The sequence below is a fragment of the Prionailurus viverrinus genome, chromosome B1, assembly GCF_022837055.1.
Source record: "Prionailurus viverrinus isolate Anna chromosome B1, UM_Priviv_1.0, whole genome shotgun sequence".
NCBI lineage: Eukaryota > Metazoa > Chordata > Mammalia > Carnivora > Felidae > Prionailurus > Prionailurus viverrinus.
Genome location: NC_062564.1, coordinates 37,723,012 through 37,729,637, shown reverse-complemented (window position 1 = coordinate 37,729,637; position 6,626 = coordinate 37,723,012).

The following is a 6,626-nucleotide window of genomic DNA, read 5'->3' as shown; positions in this document are numbered from 1 at the left end:
TTCGAGCCCCGCGTCAGGCTCTGGGCTGATGGCTCAGAGCCTGGAGCCTGTTTCCAATCCTGTGTCTCCCTCTCTCTCTGCCCCTCCCCCGTTCATGCTGTCTCTCTCTGTCCCAAAAATAAATAAACGTTAAAAAAAAAAAAAAAAAAAAAAAAAAAAAAAAAAGAAAGCACTGCTTACCAGCTTTTTATATCTGGAATTCTACCTAGCATATTTTTTTCTTTTTTTCAAATTTTTATTTAAATTTTTATTTGAATTCTTTATATATATACATATATACATATTTAAATATATAATATATTAAAAATATAAATATTATTTTATTTAAATTCTACTTAGTTGCACTAAATACAGTACAATGTTGGTTTCAGGAGTACAATCCAGTGGTTCATCACTTACATACAACACCCAGTGCTCATCATAACAAGTGCCCTTCTTAATACCCATCATCCTTCTAGCTCATCCTCCACCCACCTCCTTCCATCAACTCTCAGTTTGTTCTCTATGAGAAAGAATCTGTTATGGTTAATTCCCCCTCCCTTTTTCCCCTTTCCCATATGTTCATCTTTTTGTTTCTTAAATTCCACGGATGAGTGAAATCACGGTATTTGTCTTTCTCTGACTGACTTATTTCACTTAGCATAATACTTTCTAGCCCCATCCATGCTGTTGCAAATGGCAAGATTTAATTCTTTTTAAAAAATTTTTTAGGTTTATTTATTTATTTTGAGAGAGAGACCACAAGCAGAGGAGAGACAGAGAGAGATGGAGAGGGAGAATCCCCAGCAGTCTCTGCACTACCAGTGCAACACCAGGGCAGAGCCTGATGCAGGGCTCAAACTCACAAACTGTGAGATCATGACCTGAGCCAAAGTCAAACGCTTAACCAAATGTCAAACTGAGCCACCCAGGTGCCCCAAGATTTCATTCTTTTTGAATTCTGTGTAATAATCCAGTGTGTGTGAGTGTGTGTGTGTGTGTGTGTGTGTGTGTGTGTGTGAGCATGTGTGTATCACATCTTCTTTATCCATTTACCAGTTTATGGACATTTGGGCTCTTTCCATAGTTTGGCTACTGTTGATAATGCTGCTATAAACATCAGGGTGCATGTGCCTCCTTTGAATCTGTATTTTTATATCCTTTGGATAAATACCTAGTACTGCAATTGCTGGATCATAGGGTAGTTCTGTTTTTAAATTTTGAGGAAATTCCATACTGTTTTCCAGAATGGCTGCACCAGTTTGCATTCCTGCCAAAAATGCAAGACGGTTCCTCTTTCCCGATAGCCTCATAAACACCTATTGCTTCTTGTGTTATTAACTTTAGGCATTCTGATAGGTGTGAGGTGGTATCTCATCATGGTTTTGATTTGCATTTCCCTGATGATGAGTGACATTGAACATCTTTTCATGTGTCTGTTAGCTATCTGGATATCTTCTTTGGAAAAATGTCTATTCATGTCTCTGCCCAATTTCTAATTGGATTTTTGTTTTTTGGGTGTTGAGTTTGAGAAGTTCTTTATAGATTTTGGATACTAACCTTTTATCACATATGTCATTTGCAAATATCCTCTCTCATTCCATAGGCTACCTTTTAGTGTTGTTGATTATTTCTTTTTGCTTTGCAGAAGCTTTTTATCTTAAGTTCCAGCAATTCATTTTTGCTTTTGTTTCCCTTGTCTCTGGAGACATGTCTAGTAAGCAGTTGCCATGGCTGAGGTCAGAGAGGTTGCTGCCTCTACTCTTCTCTAGGATTTTGATGGTTTCCTGTCTCACATTTAGGTCGTTCATCCATTTTGAATTTACTTTTGTGTATGCTGTAAGAAAGTGGTCCAGTGTCATTCTTCTGCACTTCACCGTCCAGTTTTTCCAACATCATTTGTCGAAGAGACTGACTTTTTTTCCATTGGATATTCTTTCCTACCTGTTGAATATTAGTTGACCATGTGGTTGTGGGTCTATTTCTGGGTTTTCTTATGTTGCATTGATCTATGTGTTTTTGTGCCAGTACCATGTTGTCTTGATGACTACAGCTTTGTAACATAACTAGAAATCCAGAATCATGATGCCTCCAGCTTTGCTTTTTTTTTTCTCAGGATTGCTTTGGCTAGTCAGAGTCTTTTGTGTTTCCACATAAATTTTAGGATAGAGATTGCATTAAATAGATTACTTGGAGTAGTATATACATTTAACATGTTTGTCCTTCCAATCCATGAGCTCAGAATTTGTTCCATTTCTTTGTATCCTCTTCAGCTTCTTTCATAAGTGTTCTATAGTTTTCAGAGTACAAATCTTTTCCTTCTTCAGGTAGGTTTATTCCTAGGTATCTTATGGTTTGGGGTGCAATTGTTAATGGTATCAATTACTTGATTTCTTTTTTTTTTGTTGCTTCATTTGTTTGGAATTCTACCTAGCACATCAAGCAGACTCTAGCTCTATTCACCTAACTCTCTTTGTCACATGTCAGACATTTGCCTATCACTTCAATGGTTTATATTAATATCTGAGGATTACTTGTATTATCACTTGTTTAATCTTTTTCTCTAAATCAACTCTTTTTAAAAATCAAAATACTGTTGTTTTAAGAAATAAATATGCCATACAAAAGAAAAGAAAAAAGTATGGTGGGGTTCCTGGGTGGCTCAGTCAGTTAAGCATCAGACTTCGACTCAGGTCATGATCTCACTGTTTGTGGGTTTGAGCTCCACATAGGGCTTTCTGCTGACAGGACAGAGCCCACTTTGGATCCTCTATCCTTCTCTCTCTCTCTCTTTCTCTCTCAAAAATAAACATTTGAAAAAAAATATGGTTTATGCCTATGTACTAACCCAAAATTATAGCCTATGGTCTGTACCACCCCAAAATATCTCATGTGCCTCAACCTGACCTAGACCAACACTGTCATCTCACAGATGAGAAATCTGAGACTCAGGAAGTTAGGACATCTGTCTCAGGTGACACAATTAGTATTAAACTGTAATAATGCTCCAAGCTTTTTAACTTGCAGGATTATATTCCACCATCTTCCCTTGCTCTGTGGTACTTGAAGCACTTCTATTTTGTCTGAGCTATAAATCCCTGCTCAGAAAGTTGTGTTACTATGTGTAAATAAAATACTGTCATAGCTAGTTCTTTCCTTAGGATTTCATATCATTAATCAGCATTAAGTCACAGTATTTTTTTTAAACTTCAGGTAATAACAGTTTCTGGGAATACTTTTATTTTTGTGTGTGTGGCTTCTGTTGTGGTATCAACAATGACAATTATATAAATTTTAAAATATATTACTGTCATCAAATATATCAGGCTCTAAAATTATGTAACCTTTGATTTGGTAACCCCACTTCTAAGAGCCTATCTTAAAGAAAAGATCAAAAGTGCACCCAAAGATTTATGTTTAAAATTATTAATTGCCAAATTATTGATATCAGTGAAAAAATAAAACATTTTAATGGTGGAATATAAATAGCTCTTAAAATCATTTTTTTCAAATGATTTTAATGACTTAGAAATACAGTTAAAAAACAAACTGTATTTGCAGCTTGATCTTAAGTACATAAAAAATAAAAAATGTGCATATTTTGAAAGATTAGAAAGATACACACCCAGTGTCAGCTATTATAATCACTGCTTAAATTATTTTCTTTTTGCTTTTCTATAATTTCTAAATATTTTAAACTATTTTCATAATATAAGAAGTAAATAATTTAAATGATTATCACTGGAGTTCAACAGTGGGCCTCAAATGTTGGGAGTATCCTAAGTACTGAGCTACTCTGTTCTGTTCTAAGACCAGAGCTGAGAGAAAAACATCATCCATATGACAGTTCTAATTGACCAAGAGGTTCCCCCACTGAACCAAATTCCCAGATAAGTTTTAACCAGAAAATGCATGCAATCATTTAAGATCCTTCATTTCTCTATATAAATAAGGTATTTCTAAATACAAATTTAACCTGGGATACATAAGGAAAAAAATAAGAGACTAAGAAAAAAAAGCAATAGAAAACTACATGTAAAATGGAATAAGTACTATATGGGCAGATCAAAAAATATATAATGAAACCAACAAAACCAAATCAAGAATTTGCCAACCAATCGTAGTAAACTTAGTTTACTAGGGAATTTTAGTCAAAATTCTTTGTTGAGGACGCAAATTATAAGGAAGGATTAAATGTGTTCAGGAAGAGAAACATCTTACCTTAAAGCCCATCTTTTGTGAGGTACTCAAGGAGTTATTGGCAGCTGTTAGCTGTTCAGCAGGGACTCTGTTCTCTGAGTAGATGTGCTGATGTATTTATTGCCACCTGTTATCTGAGGATGTCATGTGAGCCCTTTGTCCACAAAGATTTAATTGGAACCTCCAACAGGTTTCATTCAGACCCTTTGTTCCCTGCAGTCAGAAGCAGGAAGGCAGGACTAGAGAGGATAAAGTGAAGGGGAAATTATCCTATGCGAAGATGGACTGGGCTGTGTTGTTTTTCCTCTGTGCTTATCTATCATTGAACTAATTAACTCTTGCCTGGATCTGAATGTAAATTGGAAGATAGAATGAAGCCACAGTACAGCTCCTGTCCCTTGCTACCTAGTCAAAGAGACTCCATATACCCCAATTGCTTTCTGGAAAGAAACAAATCCTGGAACACCCACAGGATCAAAACAAAAAACAAAAAACAAAAAAAAAAACAAAAACAAAAACTATGCAAGTTGTTCTCAAATCATAAAAATCCAACTTCTATGGCTTCTGTAAAGACATAGTTCATGCTGCCATTTTTTGCATAAAGGTGCTAGCTGATTGCCAGGCACATATTGGCCTTCAGTAAATATTTCTTGGATGGATGACTGAATGAATGGCTACATGAGAGAGTTTGACTCACTGTGGGGTCTTGGAGTGGCACTACAGATTTATATTTCTCTGACACTAAGAGTCATCAGTGGGTCAAAGAACATTAACAGTTTACAAAAGAGCAAGAGTAGCAACAGTAGTTTCCACCTTATGGTTTCTCCTAATTGTTTTAAATAACTTGAAGACTTTCAATTTAGGGGCAAAAAATAAGGAAAGAGCTTTAAAGGAAATCTAGAAAGAGAAATAAGGTGAAGAGGCAAGGATATTTAAGGGAGCATATGAGTTTCCTGTTGCTGCTATAACAAATAACCACAAATTTAATGACTTAAAACAACACATATTTATTATCTTAGAGATATAAAGGTCAAAACTTCAAAACAGGCTTTATTGGGCTAAAAATCAAGGTGTTGGCAGAAATGCAGTTCTTCTTGAAGCTTTAGGAGAAGCTCTGTTCCTTTGACTTTTTTAGCTTCTAGAGATGGCCTGAGTTTCTTGGCTTGCAGCTCCTTTCCACCTTCAAAGTCAGCAACAAGGCACTAACTCATTTAACTCTCTCTCTCTCTCTCTCTCTCTCTCTCCCTCAATTCTTAGCTTCTGTCTATTCCCTTAACTTTTAAGAACTCATGTAATTGCACTAAGCCCATCCAGATAATCCAAAATAATTTCCTCCATCTCAAGATCCTGAATTTAATCACATCCATAAAGGCTCTTTACCATGTAAGGTAACATATTCACAAGTTCCAGGATTAGAATGTGGACATCTCCAGAGGCATTATTCTGCCTACTGCAGGGAGCATGATGTACTTCCCCCCTTACATACCCTGTGGCCTGAGCCTTTGTGAAGAGAGGGGGTTGGGGCCAAAAGATGGAGGAGCCTTATTAATATAGACACTCATAAGGTGATGTCCTATTTGAAGCCCATGTGACACTTCTGTCATCATGCTGTCTACCCTTAGTGTGGTTCTGGAACTCTGGGAGCTTAGGGAAACCACAGTAAAGCAAAGCTATGACTAGTAGTGAGCACCAACAGCAGAGGGCTTAGATGAAGCATCTTTGCAGGAAGAAAAAGCTGTTCTGAGATACTTTAGAACTGGGAATGCCCCACATAACCAGAAAACTATGGTTTACAGGAGCTGAGGGCCTGAGAGACCAGATACAGACTGAAAATCATCATACTTGGGGCATTAATAGAAACAACAGTAACAATAATAATAGCTACCATTTATTGAGCACCCATTATGTAAGTCATGTTTCTAATACATATATATGTTTATATTTATATGGATTGACTGTGACCATATTAGCATTTATAGGCTAGCCAAATCTGGGGTATTCTCACAAAGACTCATTGTTAACAGTCAGAGTTTTGTCTAGTAAATAGGAATGAGCTTTTATATTCCTCCTGTTTAATTTTATTCATTTTAATTCCAATGTAGATAACATACAGTGTTATATTAGTTTCATGTGTACAATATAGTGATTCAAAAATTCCATACATTACTCGGTGCTCATCAAGACAATATACTCTTAATCCCCTTTAACTTATTTCACCCATTCCCCACCCATCTGCCCTTTGGTAACCATCATTTTGTTCTCTATACTTAAGAGTCTATTTTTCTTTTCTTTTTCTTTCTTTCTTTTTTTTTGGTTTGTATCATTTTTTTTCTTTGTTCATTTTTTTGTTTCTTAAATTCCCCATTTAACTGAAATCATGTGGTGTTTGTCTGTCTCTGACTTGCAAATATTTTCCCCCATCCAGTAGGTTCCCTTTTAATTTTAGT